At 33.5% G+C, this 17,527-nt stretch overlaps 1 protein-coding gene across 17 annotated transcripts in view; it reads right to left on the bottom strand.

Annotated features, from left to right (window-relative positions):
• Positions 1–15,418, bottom strand: part of LOC106869304 (pleckstrin homology-like domain family B member 2) — a 458,421-nt gene extending 443,003 nt beyond the window's left edge. For 8 of the 17 annotated variants that reach the window (XM_089352365.1, XM_089352378.1, XM_089352380.1 and 5 more), the window contains exon 1: positions 11,024–11,319. The gene's annotated coding sequence lies outside the window, so the exon portion shown is untranslated. Of the gene's footprint in view, positions 1–8,204; positions 8,230–11,023; positions 11,328–14,035 lie in introns of those variants that run through there. The other 9 variants (XM_089352366.1, XM_089352371.1, XM_089352379.1 and 6 more) reach the window with 3 other exon arrangements.
• Between the last annotated feature and the right edge of the window lie 2,109 nt (positions 15,419–17,527).

The following is a 17,527-nucleotide window of genomic DNA, read 5'->3' as shown; positions in this document are numbered from 1 at the left end:
AATACCAAGACAAGAAAGAATCGTCCATGTCAAATTTATATGTATAGACAAGGTACAGGGCTTGATTCTCTGTAGAAGCTTGCAATCTTGCTGGCCACTTTCTTTCATCTTCTAAAGGGTATTTACCTAATTTTCTAAGCTGTCTTCACAGCCATCCTGCATTCAAGAATTCCTTTATTTTCTGTAGAAAAAAAAAAAATATATATATATATATATATATATAGAAGACATGCGTAGGCTTGAAAGAAATGAGGCTAGTATGATCTGCTGAATCGCCGGGCGACTTTCTGTGCTTGAGAAGACCTACTGAGTCAAGTAAATCAAAATCAAATCAAATCACCATCTAATGGAAATTGTAGTTGTGGCCGTTATCAGTGCTGGCAGCATGCAATAAGCACCATTCATGCGTGGGTCGCTGCCAGTGTTGCCTGACTGCTTCCCCATGCCGGTGGCACGTAAAAGCACTATCCGAACGTGGCCGATGCCAGCATCCACTACACTCTAGGAGTGGTTGGCGTTAGGAAGGGCATCCATCTGTAGTAACATTGCCAGATCAGATTGGAGCCTGGTGCAGCCTTTCTGCATATTTCAGTATTATGTGTACCTGACATGTATATGTGTACATAATTAATATATAAGTGCGTGCATGTGTGTGTGTGAAAGGGGGCATCTATCTCCAAAACTCCAAAGCTGAGTAACATTTTCATGCTTGGATTTGTAAACTACAATAAGAATAACACTGGTCAACAAAGAATTTGTCCCAAGGAGAAGAATACCTGTATCTTATGTTTTTGCATGCAGAATTCAAAAATAATGTCAAATTATCTGTATCACCCACAGTTTCTCTGTTCCATGATATTCCTCTTAGTTCCTGTTACGTGGGCTAAATTTCAGTTAAGCTATTGAAATGTAAAGCTAATATTTTAAGAAATATTCTTAATTTAAATTTTTATGAATAGAATTAACCTAGTGAAATCATAAATCCAGCTATCTGCATCAATGATTACATGAAACGAACAATATGTAAAAATACTAACACAGAAAAAGTACAGAAAAATATGTAATATACTAACACAAAAAAATTAAAAGAAAACACTTAGGTGAAAAGAATCTCGTGGTGTGAAGGATCAAATGTGAAAAATCAACATAGAACAAATGAACCACAACACAGCATGTGGTTGTCATGGTAACAAGCTGCTCATGCCACACTGTCCGTTAATTGGCTAAAATTACCCAAATTTCCCAACTTTAATTCCGAATAACATCAAATTCTTTAATTTACGAGATAAAGTAATTGGTTGATCGTAATCAAAATTCAGAGTTGCATCAATACACCAAAATTGAAAGCAATCTGAGCAAAATTAAAAGGGGCTCATTTTGCAAAAGGAAAAGACTAGACCCGATAATTTTCCATTCTCAAAAAAATGTCTTAATTGGGGCAAAAGTGAGTAATGACCAATTTCAATAATGGTGGAGTTTCGGATCAGAACACCCACATGTTTGATTTTTTTCTATTTTGACAGTGATTTTCCAATTTCTTTTTCACCACAGCCTAATTTTTTCTCACCTCCCTCCCTTCCCCTCCTTACTCCCATCTGGACCGATTTTGGCCAATTTTTATTATAGTATACATTTAAAAACGATAGGAGAAGCCTTTGTAGTAAAAAAAAAAAAAAAATTTATATTTTCACAAGAAAAGATATGTGATTTAAAGAAGATTTAACTGTTGTTTCTAGCACATCTTATGACCACCTTTGTCACTGTCACATGTATTGATGTTTTTCAATATTTTTCTCCCCATAAGCCCATTTATGCTATTAAAAAAAAAAGAATTTGAAAATTTCTGATTTTTTCACATTCAGTTGTTTCTGTTTATAATCTTAAAATATTAGAGAGTCAACAATCAGTGCAGGAACTTATCCACAGTGATTTAAAAAAGATATCTAGAAGATAAGTTATTTTAACAGCATACTTTTCATGGCCTCACTTGGTTGGTGGGGTGGAATTTAAATTTCAAATGTTTTTTTGTTGCTTAGATCCCAGCAATGTACCACATGTGTGTTACTTTTCCACATCATCATTCTGTAAAATGTACTTATGAGAAGGAAGTTATTGAAAAACTCAAACGATTGCTCTTAATATAGTGGACTGCATGTAATACAAGTTTTGTACATTTGAACTATCTGTTAATGTATAAACTATTTTAAAATACCCACCAATTATTTAGAACTTTAAAAAATTGGTACATGTATAATATACTGCTATTTTGAAAATGTTACAAGGGCTTTATAAAAAAAAGTAATGGCAAGATCAGGGAAAAAGAATAATAGAAAGAAGTAAAATATTAAAAGTAGAAGAAATCAAAATCATGTAAATTTATCCTTTATTTTTAGATGGACTGGAGTAATTGAAGTAGTGGTGATAGAATTCTTGGTATATGTACGTTTAATTAAAAACAACATATTAACAAGTTGTTTTTAAAGAAATCTCTTTTGTAAAGAGCAAACAAACAAACAAATGATGTGTATGTATGAAGATGTGGTATTGGCTACCATGTCATGATTTTCATAAGCAAACATAGCTATCTCTTTGACTGTAAAAAATCTTCATTAAAAATAATGAAATTGACTTATAAATTTATTGGTCTTTATTTTCAGTTTGGTTAAAAAATTTCAACATAACAGTACACTACATATTCACCAAAATATTTATTTAAAAATTCATTCTGAATTTACAATTGGTATTAACTGTAAACTATCAGTAATATGAACAGCACATGTTCAATGTAATTATTGAAAAATATACATTTTTTTTCAAAAATTTGAATTGCACTGTTTTGTTTCTACTCATGTATTTTTGGAAAATTTTATTTATTCGTAATAAAAATTAAATGATAATATTGTAGTTGTGAGTGGGTCCCCTTAGTCTCCTGGCAACCAATATGTTTAGACCCAGTTCGCTACTGATCATCATGTATTTTCATGGATTAGGTGTATTTGATCAATCCTAATGCTTATACTTTTACTAACTAGTCTAATTAAGTAGAATGACAAATTTGAAAGAAATGGTAAAAAGCGAAGATTAAATAGCCAAGTATTTTGAATCCAAATCCGGTAAAAGTTAACTTTACAGTCAAACATTCCATGATCAACAAAATTAGTACCTGTAATATATTGAAGTAATTCAATCAACATCACTTCTCTATAAATGATAACACTAATCATATTATTATTTTAATGTCCACTTCACCTACCTGCATAGCATTATTACTAGAGTGGAGTTCTGAAGCAGATGTCAACTCCAGAATCTAGTGTGCAACAGCAGTGTTCAGAGGAATGAACAAGACCTGAGCTAGCCCTTCGATTAGCAGCCATATGAAGATCCTGTTGTACCAAAGCATTGTCCTATCAACATTTTATGTAGGAGAAACTTGAAAAATGACTGCCAAGATACTTAGACATTGAATGCATTACACCAATGGTATCTATGCAGAATACTCAAAGTAACTTACAAGGACTGAATCACAAACTTTGAAGTCCTGAGATGAGTCAATCTGTTGCAGCCAGAGGGAGATTGCAGCATAAAGAGACTTATAGGTCATGTTTTCTAACTGCCAGAAGAAGGTACCAGTAGAGGGATGAAGAAAGAGAGGGAGACCCAAGAAGACATGGTGCACAACCTTCAAAGAAGATCTGAAGCAACTTAGCATCCCCTGAAAAGATGCAGCTATGCCTAAAACCAGAATAATTGGAGACATCTTGCTGTCCAAGGTACAAGCCAATTGTATAAGAGGTATTAAGATTAAGACCGAGACCTTTGGAAATGGGCTGTGCGTGAGAAGACCCGGCAAGCCAAGTAAGATCGTTGCCAGTGCCCCTGGACTGGTTCTTGTGCGGGTGGCACATGAGATGCACCATTTTGAGCGTGGCCGTTGCCAGTACCGCCTGACTGGCTCCTGTAGGATTTTCGAGCGAGATCGTTGCCAGTGCCCCTGGACTGGCTTGTGCGGGTGGCACATAAAAGACACCATTTCGAGCGTGGCCGTTTTCGTGCGGGTGACACGTAAAAGCACCCACTACACTCTCTGAGTGGTTGGCGTTAGGAAGGGCATCCAGTTGTAGAAACTCTGCCAAATCAGACTGGAGCCTGGTGTTGCCATCCGCTTTCACCAGTCCTCAGTCAAATCGTCCAACCCATGCTAGCATGGAAAGCGGACGTTAAACGATGATGATGATGATGATGATTTAGTCTTTAAATGATAAACTTTCTATCTTAACCTAGATTAACTTAGAAATTTCCACTAATTGCAAATATCCATACTGATAATAAAATGGATGCAGTAAAATGAATATAGCAATGTAGAAACTTTATGGGAGCTAGTTGTATATGTGCATGTGTTTTTATCTCTGTATATCTTCACATTGACACCATTCAGCCAGAAGTGATGTCACATGAACAAAAAGACCAACAGCATAACAATTTGTGTGGAATCATGCAATGAAGTACCATACTTGAAAACAAGCTGTAGAATACTGCCTCAACAAGTGTCATCCAAACCATCACAACATGGAAAAAAGCACACATAAAAATGATGATGATGAGGAGGATAATGACGATAAAATTATACCTTTTGTAACAACAATCACTAGCTAAATGACTAATTCTGGTCAAAATGGTGGGGGGAAATAATTATAAAATATTAATTAAATATAGAAAGTAGTAGAGAATGAGTCATCTATTGTGGTGTGGTGACAACTTCAGACATATTTTGGTCTCATTAAACCTCCTTAGTAAAAGTAGTCAAACAGTAGCTGCAGATCTTTGATGGTTTCAGAATTTTGTGAACAAATACAATGAGGTATTGTAAATTGAATAATGATAAGGATAAATACCTAGGTACGATTGATCCATGAAAATTTATGTGTGAAGTGGGCACATTTTGGTTGCACAGAGAACTTTTAAAACAAAGTAATAAAAATGTTATTTTATCATTCATTATGATTGGTAACAGTTTAGTTAGGTATGTATGTGTATGCATTTCATTGCACATTTGAAAACATTAATTACTCAGGAAACAGTTGGTAATAACTGTGACTTGAAACATCTGGTTAATAAATCAATCAGTTTGGGATGATAATATTCATTTGGGGCACCATTTTCTCTGATAGAGATATACATCTATACATCACACTCTCTCTCTCATATATATATATATATATATATATATATATATATATATATACTGGAGTAAGCACATAAATGTGAAACAAGGTGGAAAAAAGAGTACTCAAACACCAGAGGTAGAGTAATATGCTTTATTTAAAAGCAGCAGAAATATAACAAAAGCTGTTACTCAGAGTTTCACGTTCCCGTTCATTGGACAGTTTTGTTAAAATGGTACAGAAATAACGATATAATCAAAACTAGTTAAAGGATACACCTTTAAAAATGAATTTATTTCATTGGTCCTATTGTAAAGAAAACCTTAAATCGAAGAATAGATTTAAAATACATATTGTAAATATGTATTTCTTTCACTAGCTGTTACATTTAGGGTTCTTCTTTTCTTTTTTCCTCCTCCCTACATTTAAAATATACTTCCTATCTCTCTTGTCTGTTATAACTGACTTGTATATGTATATACCAAGAGATTTTTGTGCGCGTGCATGGTTGCATGCATATATGTGTATTTGTGCATATATTTATGTATTACATATATATGCCTGTATATGTATATAACTATGTGCATGCATCTGTGTATTTTGATGTATATATGTATATTATAGTATGGGTATATACAGTTGTAAAATATTTATGTAATGCAGCCTGAAAATTTTAATTTTAATGTATTAATTGACTTATATTTCATATATAATTATTTACAATATGTATTTTGAATCCACTCTTCGATTTAAGGTTTTCTTCGATTTTATAATAGGATGAATTTATATTGAATTCTTTTATTTTGTTCATTGCATGCTTAAGACCGCTAATTGAAAGGACCAATGAAACAAATCCATTTTTAAAAGTATATCCTTTAACTAGTTTTGATTATATTGTTATTTCTGTTCCATTTTAACAAAACTGTTTGACGAACAGGAATGTGAAACTCTGAGTAACAGCTTTTGTTATATTTCTGCTGCTTTTAAATCAAGTATATATACATATACATATACATATATATATATATATATATATATATATATGCACACACACACACACATATATATATCCAAAATGGAGATGACCACCAACCCTCCATGTGATTGGCTAGAAAAATTAACATATTAAGACATTTTTCTTAACATGAAACTAATAGTAGCTTTAAAACACAAATAAAGATGCGTGGAGGAGGGGTGCAAGTATGGCATTGTGGTTAAGAATCTTGTTTAGCAACCATGTGGCCTCAGGTTCAGTCTTACTGAATGGCACATTGGTGTATTCTACTACAGCTTCAGTTCAACCAAAGCCTTGTGGGTAGGTTTAGAAGACAGAAACTGAAAGATAGATAGATCGATCCATCCCTCCATCCATAAACCCACCCATCCATCCATCCAAAGTAAGTTTTATATAAAGTCGTATATACAAATAGTTGAAGGATCACTCAATACTTTTTAGTAGAATACCATATTTATTCATTTTTATAAAGAAAACCTACCTCAAAGTTTTGGCTTACTTGCCATCGTCAGTCAAGGGGGTCAAAAGTTTGAAATCACTATCACGCAAACACATCAAGTGACAAGGTACATAAAGCCAAAGAAGAAATTTACCACTTAGGACATTTTTTAAGAACAGCATAACTCATTAAATGCACACCCACACATACATACACTCACACATATTTCCTCTCAACTTCAGCTGTATATTGGGAATATTTCACAACATATTAAATCATAAAATAATGGTTTATAGTTTAGCCATTTCCCATTATTTTATTCTCTACCACAACAACATCTATATAATTTTAATTACTGACATAACGTTTTATAATTCTTTATCATTTTTCTTATATTTTCTAATATTTATTGAGCAATTTGTAATTCTGGTTTGCCTATTAAGTTCATGGAATAACAAGTGTACTTTGTTTAGATGCTATTGAAAATTAATTAAATATAGACACATATCTAAAGATGGTATATGCAGACACAAACTCTGTGTGTGTGTGTGTGTGTGTGTGTGTGTGTGTGTGTGTGTGTGTGTGTGTGTGTGTGTGTGTGTGTGTATATATATATATATATATATATATAGTTTATAGCCAGTTAAAAAGAAGAAAAGAAAACAGAGATAAAGAAGTTAATTATTATTAACAAATTAGTTATCTTCAAATAATTGTTAACTTCCTTATCTCCATTTTCTTTTCTTCTCTTAACTGGATATAAACTATATGCTTAATATGTACCTATTGTTTTAACCGAATTTCATTCCCCAACAACACTAGGTAGTGAACCAGTATTTCCTTGGATGCAACCATCCTTTCATGAGGTTAACATACCCTCTAATTAAATATATATATGCACACACACACAAAGTATTGAAGATTACATATGCACACATATCTTCATACATATACATATAAAACAGACACCCACATATACAACAGCCTCACCAACCACCAAACTCATGTTAAGCATTACCCAATTCTTTCTTACTGTCACTATATATAAAGACAAAGAAGATGAAGATATAAATAAAGCATTAGTTTAATACTGACTACAATTGTTTCAGTACCATTCTATTTCAAACCAAATTAAAAATATACAAGGAGGTGCTGAAAAGTTCCTGGCTTTAAGGGTATCACAAAAGGCTTGGTCGGCGGCCCAGCTATCCAAGTTCATCGACAGGACTTATAAAAACTGAAGGACTGCTACAAAAAGTGTGTGAATCTGAGAGGGGAATATGTTCAATAAAATCATAACTAACTGACTCTCCAGGAAATTGTCAGCACCCCTTTGTAGAAGATTATGTGCAATACATTATGTAAGAATTATGCTAATTTATTTATGGTCGAAAGGTGCCAAGTGGCACTTCATCAGAGATTTACCAAACTTTGCTATTATACATATGTGGGAGAGCTATATAGATATGCTTATATATGGGGGGAGTGAAGAAAAGAATAAAAATATTAATACACAATATTAAAAGCAATAAGAATACAGAGGGCATAGCAATAAATACAATAAAGATAGTGATAAAAATGACAGTACCAGTTGAGCATTTTGGTCAATGTTATCAACAAGACCCCTCCCCCAAATTTCATACCTTGTGCTTATATACGAAACTATTATTATAGTAAGTTCAAATCTTACTTCAAGCCCATAACTCCGCTTGACCCAGTTTACCTGACACGAAAAATGTAGGTTTCAGCTCCCTACTTCACGCTTGATCAGTTAACGACCAGACACGTTTAATAAACATTCTTCAGTTTTAAAAATGTGTTGCTGTTGTTGTTTAGCTCTAGGTCAAGCCCTGATAGAGCAAACCTTATAATGAGATATTCCAGCTGGGAATATCATTTTCTTTTTTCAGTAACATGTAATCCAGTATGTCCTTCCTTTTTTTAAAAAGCAGGATGTACTTAGAGGGATATTCGGTTGCTAAATCTAACAGATCAATAAACCACGTAAGGGCTGTCGCGTTAGCTTTATTTTATTTTACTTGTTTCTGTAACAGGACTGTGACCATGCTGGAGCACCGCCTTGAAGAAAGATTTGTGATTGTACGTGGAAGAACATTAGACTAGACTAGGCTTCAATTCTGTTTATTTCCCGCCATTTGTCTTCGGCTTTCGAAACCTCTCACTTGCAATGCCTTCAAATTTTGTCATTAAAATAAATTCTAAGTCTCTAACTACGACTTTTGTTGTATAGCCCCATATCAGTCATCAAACTGATACATGATTGAAAGCATTCCATCTATGACAACGCTACCTTTTTATACCTTGGCGCACACGGATCAATGTGTCCTCGATATTTTTCATATTTGAATGTGATTTTAAGAATACTTAGCTACCCGTTTTTAGAAGGCGAAGTGACCACGTAGAAGCTCTCTAGTTGTCAAGTTTTAAATATAGTTAAAGGTCTGATGAGGAATTAACAGACGTTAATACTAGAAGTGTGGATCAAACCACTCCAAAGACATACTCCTCGGTAAAGTGACAAGAATAACCATACATACAGCTTTGAAAACACCGATAGATAATGAAAAGGAAATGACAGCAGACATTTCGTTAAATTTTACTGTCAAACATCACTAGTGTTTCATAGAAATCCAGGGTTTTATACAATATAACCCTTTACAATCCCTAGTAGAATTTAAAAGTAAACTATCAATGGGGTCTTCCCAATCTTAAAAGGATCTGTTTTTATAGCAAATAGAAACTTAATTGCAATCTACGAAAAGGAGAAAGGGGGAACAGGACAAGTTATCTGGATTAATAAAAACAGAAGGACGTGGACATGTATGAAACGAAACATTAACATGTGATATATATCTGTGTGTGTAAAACGAGATGAATTAACCTACAACGTGGTGATATCACCAACTCATAAGTGTGTCACACACATATGAAGGAAGAAGTAATAATCTATAGACAAAATATTGACTCAAAATTAGCCAGTTCGATAAAAGACCATCTGTCTCTCTACATGTCTGTTTATTATCTTTTTACATGTTTCTCTATCTAATCGTCTATGTCTTTCTACCTACCTGTCTACCTGCGTCAATGGCAGTAAGGATAGCGAACTGATCTACTTTGGACAATATTGTTATCTTCATGCCATAAAATTAGTAAGAGTAAAGTTTAACTGCTAAGTAAACCTTAAAACATTTCACAGACGTCTCTCACAGTTTGTGTGTACACACACACATACATGGGTGTGTGTATGCATGTATATGTGTGTGTGTATATATATATATATATATATATATATACGCATATATGTATGTGTGTATGCATATATATCTGTATGTATCTATATATGTATATATATGTATGTGTGTGTAAATATATATATATATATATATATATATATACACACACACACACACGATGTGTGTGTGTGTGTGTGTATACGCAACTATTTACTTTTAAATTGTCGAGCAGTATATATTCCTGGGAAAATATCGCTTGGTTTCTTTGTTTTTAACTGCCCAGAGTAAAAAAGATATTGCTTGGCCTGCATTAAGTTCTTACATCAAGAATTTTTCATTGAGAGAATATGTGATGATAACAATAAGGAATTATTACAGTGATACATCGCCAGAAATTTGGTTGGGAGAGGGAGTTACTATTCATTATGTTGATCTCTAGCATTTGACTAGTTCTTATAGATCCCGGAAAGATGAAACTTCGGCAGGATTATATTAAGTATTGCCAAGTATTGATTACCTTCTGTTAAATAACAAAGGATTATTTAACGTGGCTTATTGAGAACATAAATAAAATTCCGACGGAGTTTTGAAATAGCCATCACAACATCATGGGCAAGGAAAATTGCACGGTCTTGTGGAGGGAGGGCGGATTCTTTCTGAACAGAAAAACTAGGAATGAAAGAAAGAAAAAAGCCCGAACTTCGCCAAAACTTCTTTTGACAACTCTGTTGTTTAGTTCAAAGATTAAAACCGTCTCAGCCATGACCATCCCTACTTGCTTTGAATATCTAGTACTTCACTGTTTTCAAACAATAAGGAGTAATTAGAGTGATATATTTGATTCCTATTTCAAGCAGGCTATGCAACCACATTTATTAAGAGATATGTGAAAATATAATTGATCAAAGTTCAATTTGGTGGTGGTGGTGATAGAAGAGGAAGAAAGGCCATTTCCCGAAATACAATTATTCTGATAGTGTATCGAATATATTTCTGATTGATTTTTCCCTAATTTTACTCTAACAACAATAATTTGTGAGAGAATGAAACGAAGCCAAATATTTCAGTTCTGCTATAACCTGAGAAAAGAAGGAGCAATGACTTTGTCTAAATGTTGTGTAGTCTCTTAAATCCTAAATCAACACATACTCACCTACAATCAATTACAGACAAGAACAACCAGGTGACACGAGGTAAACAACAGGTAAACAAAATCCTTCCGACTTCAATGACAGTTGTAGCAATGGTACTAGAGGTGCTACTGGCGGCGACGGTGACTATGGGCAGTGAGGATAGTAAAAAAGAATAAACACGAAACAGTATGGAGGGCAATGACAGAGAGACAGAGCTGACAACAGCTGGTGTGTGTCAACAAGACAGTGACGGTGGGAGGGCAGAATGCCAACTATTTGTAAATGTCTGTACTGCACGACACACACACACACGTGTGTGTGTGTGTATATATATATATATATATATATATATATATATACATACACACACACATTATATATATATATATATATATATATATATATACACACACACACACACACACACACGCATCTATCTGTATATCAGTTTATATATTTATCTGTACATTTCTATCTACCTGTCTTGACATACGGATAGATAGATAGACAAACACAGAGGGGGAGAGGTGTGTAAACAGACAGTAGACACAAACCCATGATTAATTCCCGGTCAAATGGCATAACTACAACAGCTACTTGATATATTCAACGATTGTTTTACAACGACTTAAGGAGTTTGTTCTGTACGTGATCGCACTACCAGCAGAAACAGCATCTTCCTCAAATCATACCTGACCGTCTTACATAAGGTACTATATGCCGGATAACGTAGTCCTAGATAACCTTTAAATGACGAGATGATCGCGGCTGGCAGTTCATTAGTCTACTGGATTGGAGCTGACCAAGAGCTAAACAACTATGCTTAACTTATTTTCCACAATTACCAATACATAAGAAAGAAATTATGAGATAACTGTTTCTTAAGTTCTTAACAAGGATTTTTTAAGTATTCATTTTATTACTTCAGGTAAAATTACTTCAAGACTTGCAGGAAGAAATTCCTATCCCTGAATCACTGGTTGGTAGTTCAATGGTAGAATAGTCAGTCGTGGAGCCCGATAAAATATTTGAAAAAAAGAAAAAAGAAATATCATTTACAAGCCCTAAAGCAGTGCCCTATATAAAGGCAGAGTAGAATGTATGCTGGGTGCCTTCTGATAAGAAAGACACCAAAAACCTCAAGAGTAAGGACTAGGCAGGTATTTATCAAAATGATGAGTAAATATAATCACCAAAATAGATGTGAAGACTTGGATAACGAAATCAATTAGGGTTTACTTTATAGATTAAAAGTAGATCGAGTTAATCACCATGGATGGTATGCCAATCGAACTGGTACTAGCTTTCACGGTTTGCTACCAATGTCTTTTCATATTTTCTGAAAATAAAAACTGTCAATAAATTGGGAATAAATAGATATAGAACTGAAGTTAAAACCTATTTAATCTACTGATAACAACGGTAGAACATAAGACAAAAGTATAAAGCTGTAATCCCTATTCCCTAAAGAACTTAGAGTTATCAAAACGTTTTGTTCTTCAAATTTTTTCAAGAAAAATTATAGAATTTAAAAAAAAAAGTAATTACCGAATTATTTTATTTTAAAATCATTGAATAGAATGAGAATTAATAATATTGTTTTAATTTCTCCCTTCGCATCTTGAATAAATCAAGATTAGAACGATAAAGAAAAAGTGTGTTGTTGAATAAAAGATCGATGCCACTGATTGTGGCAATGAAGAGTAAATAATCTGGTAAAAGAAAGGATTGTTATAGCAGTTACAGGAATTATCGGTCTGATTAATGTACATTGACATAGGAGGAAGGATTTAATAATAGATGTTTTAAACAATGTGTGTGTGTGTGTGCGCGCGCACACACACATACACAAACTACTATTAATACAGCAATAGGGTACAGGGAAAAGGTCTAGGGACGTCCAAAGTAGGAAGTAAGGTGCCCGGCGGTAGGGATGGTTACCCGGATAACAGGATTCTTGGTCAAGTTGATGAATGATTGATGTAAGCAATGATAATGTTATTTCAATGAAATAAAGTGGAGAAGGCTGTACATAAATAGTTTATGGTAATATATTTCGATAACTGCTGGTTCTGAGATCAAATCTAAAACGAGACCAACTATTTTCACATTTCAAAAGAAGTCGCGATACTATACAAATGTTCATTCAAGCAGATACAGTGCTACCCTAAAAAATGATTAGTTTTGTCCATTTAAAAGAAATCAATATTTGAATGAAGAATTTTAAAATATTGATTTTAAAATATAGAGCATTATTTTATCGAAAAACAATTCTATTCCATTATCAATTTCCAGAAACCTAAGACTGATCCCTAAAACATTAAGAATATTATTTCGTAACCAATTAAAATAAACGTGTCGTTGATAGGAAGGTATGGAAGGAAATGGCTAAATAATCGAAGTTCCAGCTGACTACTGAATTTACAGCGAAAGACTAAATAGAAATTCAAATTATTTTTATTTTAAGGAATCAGATGATAAGATATATTAAATAGAATTATGTTGACTTTTTGTTCCTGACAGTTTAAAAATTTTCTTGTATTGTGATGTCATCTCTCATAGAATGAATGGTTCCGTATGTGACACATTTCACTTGACTTTAACATCGTCTCACAAATACTTTTAGCGAATGTAATTCATTTTTCACTAAAAGATTAATACTTAATGAGGCAAATAATACGGAATGAAAGATGAATATTAAATGCAATGGTAGGGAGAAAGAGAAGTGGGGGAATCTATAGTAATCAACAGAATTATTATCATTAAATCGATTACTAGACAAAGAATTTCATAACAATGGTTTTTGTAATTGGTAATTAATGTTTGATATTTGAAAAAAAGAGGAAACACGCTGATTTCTGATTTCTCTGTCTCAAAGACCGAGAAGGGAACAAGCTGAGAGAAACGGTAGCATAGCAATATCATCACAGATGAATGAAACCAGCAACGTAATAGGGTTAGTCTGGCACCCGGCTATTTAAAAAACAGGCATTAATCACAGATAATAATTTCAAAAAATGCCGCTCACTTACCTTTCAGGCGGCGACCAGCTCAGTAAGCTCCGTGTAAACAGTATCCATAGGTTCATGAAAAATGTGGAACGTGAACAGTTGTTTCTTTGTTCAGTGATTAATAAATTGCTTTCTTTATGTACATTATAATTAATCTAGCCTTGAAAGATGTTTTGAAAATTTAATACTTTAAAATCAATAACAAAGTATTTATTAAATTATCTGCTTTAATTCAAACATTGTGTTTATTTTAATGTGATACAATTATTAAAAATTTTCAGCTTCAAAAATAGGCAGGCTTTTAAATTGCGAACAGATACATTTTGCCAAATTTCTTTGCTTATTATTTCTTCCTGGGTTTATTAAATTTAGAAATATATGTTTATTTCTTTCCCACTATTCATTTATATAGCACTTGTTCTCCGTCAACTTTTGTAAGTATTATTTTGCCAGACACAGAGAATAAGTTGAGGCAGCAGTAATATTCCTCTCTACCTTGTCGCCCCACCGACTGCAGCGATGAGTCAGTTTCTAAAAGTTTTCAATGTCCAGTGCCGTTTTGACGGTGCTGGAGAAGAAAGGAAAGAGTAAGCCAGACAGAACAGACACCACTCTAACTGGCTGCTTCTCTTTTCACTTCTCCTTCCATCTCGAATGAAGTTATAAATTTTTTTTTTTAACTCTGTTTGTTCCACTTTAGAGGCGTAGAAATGAAAGAAAACCCCTTCACTGTCACTGATAAAGCACCTCGCCTGATTTAGTCGATGTAGAAAGAGTGGAGTAGGGATAAAAATGTTGCTACGTTCAAATTTAGTGTTTGCTTATACATACATAAACACACACAAACACGTGTGTGCGCGGTAAAAAAGACAAGTCATAGAGTTTACTAGAAATAGATTGTATATAACCTCTTATCCGAACTTGCTTATAATTGCTAGAGTCCTCTTCCTCTACCTGCTACCGTGATCACTATATTCCACGCCTTACTAATATTAATACCCCAGTATTTTCTCCTGAACTTCAACTTCCAAACAGCTCCCATTATAGTTATCCGAGACTCAGCTCTTGTATTCCATCTATTATCAAGGAAACGACTTCTCAGTCTATTATCATCATCTCCGCCTTACCTTCCACATATCATCAGTTCATTAGAGAAAGTAACGATGAATGAAATATCTCTCTCTCTCTCTCTCTCTCTCTCTCTCTCTCCACTTCACTGTTAGCTATCATAACTAAATAGATAAATTGATCACTTGACAACAACTCAGATGTAAGTCAAACCTTTTGTTCTAAAGTAAGACCAGCGGAAAGTAGGAAGAAAAGCCGGTCAACTTGATGTCATGTTTTAGCATAGAAGCCCCAAACAAAGTCTGTATAAATACACACACATACTCTCTCTTTCTCTCTCTCTCTCTCTTTCTTCAATGATACCAGTACGTTTAGATTTCCCCTGTAAATGTGCCATCGCTTTCTTTCCTCTCAATTTTTCTCTTCTGACATTGTCTTTTCCCCTTTCAATTTATCCAAAAAAGAGGATTAATCCACAAGAGTCACGATCTTTCTCTCCCTCTCGCTTTCTCGATCTCAAAAAAAAAAAAAACTGACAATTTCAGTAAGGGGTATAACGAAATGAATATTTCGTGTAATTATGCTAAAAATGACAATAAGCATATATTAAAAACACATGTTTATATGTGATATTCCATTTTCTGAATATATAAAATATATTTTGGTAACTCAGTCCATCCGCATAAGTATCTCTGTAATGACGGAAAACTTTATTAGTTGATTTTAAATTACTGTTAATTTTTTCTTCCTTCTCAAACAACATTAGTAGAAACATTCTGATTCCTTCGAGAAATTTAACCAATTTAACATATACTTTTATGTTTTGATTAAATTTCCCAGAATTAAAAATAAAGATTAAAAAAGAAATGTTTTTGTTTATTTCAGAGCTGTATTTGTTTGAGTTGATCTAAAGCCGTGTGTTTAAATCTAAAAGAAATATCGCAGAAAAGTAATTTTAGTCATTTAACAATGCAAGAACACTAGAAAGGTGAATGTAGCAGTTTTTTGTCTGTTTTGAAATTACTAGAATAACTCTTCCACGATGTTGTTATCTAATAACAAATAATTAAGTCATTGTCCGGTTTATATTTATACCAATTGTATGAAATAGATGATGATAGCTCTTACTATAATATATAATGCTTCTCCAATGTAAGTTAAGCCTTAAGCTAAAGGACCTTGAAAACTTGCAAATTAGTTATTCATTAAGATATATGTTGTGACATTACATATCTTTTTAGACAGAACATGTAAAAGAAAACAGTAGAGTCCAAAGAAAGTGGAAGCTTACTCATATCCTAGTCTCCATTTCATTAAGCAATTATGTGTTCTATCTTGTCGAGATAGTCTATTACAAGTTTCTTACATAGTCTATTACAAGTTTCTCATGATACATTTCAAGAGGTTTTCAACACTTTCCAGATATCACTTGTATGAATGAGATTCTGGACGGTTAGCCTGGAATTGTTTTCCATTCATCATCATCATCGTAATCAAAACTATCATTATCATCAGTTTGTCTACATTTCTATGCTTGCATGGGTCAGATGGAATTCATTGACACAGATTTTCTACAGCCAGATGCTCTTTCTATTGCCAACATTTAGGTGTATGAGAGAGGCATGATTTTATGCCTGGGTGAGTATGTTTGTATGTGCATAGATAGATAGAGAGAGAGAGAGAGAAACAGAAGAAAGAAACAGAGTGAGAGTGTCTAGGTTAGGTTTCCTTCCTATTGTACCTAGTTTATGATTGAGTAAATAGCTGTTTGCAAGGTAATCAACTCTAACAAAAAAGTTTAGAATAGTAAATGAAAATGTCTCAAAATGCAAAGTCGCTTGTCATTTTAAAAAGTGACTGTAACTGCAATAAAAGTTAGTTAGCCAGCTGGATTAGAACAAAATAGATGGTAAGACTGCAATAAAAGTTAGCCAGATGAATTAGCTAACAATCAATGCTAGCTTGGCAATAAAAGTTAGTTAGCCAGGTGAATTAGACCAGAGTAGCTATAACACTGGAATAAATGTTAGTTAGCAACTTGAATTAGGACAAAGAGCTGTAACACAACAATAAAAGTTGGTTATCCAGGTGAACTGGCACAAAGAGGATGTGAAACAGCACTGAGAGTTCATTAGAACAGTGATATAACACAAAGGGAATGGCAACACAGCAATAAATGTTGGTTAACCAGGTGAATTATAGCTGTGTTATGCATTTTTACTAATTCACCTGGCTAACTAAATGTTCATTGCTGTGTTACAGATACTATGTTCTAATTCACCTTGATAACAAACATTTATTGCTGTGTTGCCATTCATTTTGTGCCAAATCACCATTGTAACTAACTCTTACTACTGTTTCACAGCCACTTTGTGCCAATTCACCTTGATAACCAACTTTTACTGCTGTTACAGACAGTTTTGGAAGACAACCAGAAGGGATTTT

Source organism: Octopus bimaculoides, chromosome 5 (assembly GCF_046866305.1).
Source record: "Octopus bimaculoides isolate indiv1 chromosome 5, ASM4686630v1, whole genome shotgun sequence".
NCBI classification, from domain to species: domain Eukaryota; kingdom Metazoa; phylum Mollusca; class Cephalopoda; order Octopoda; family Octopodidae; genus Octopus; species Octopus bimaculoides.
The sequence above is the reverse complement of the archived record's forward strand: the minus strand, read 5'-3'. Positions and strand labels throughout refer to the sequence as shown.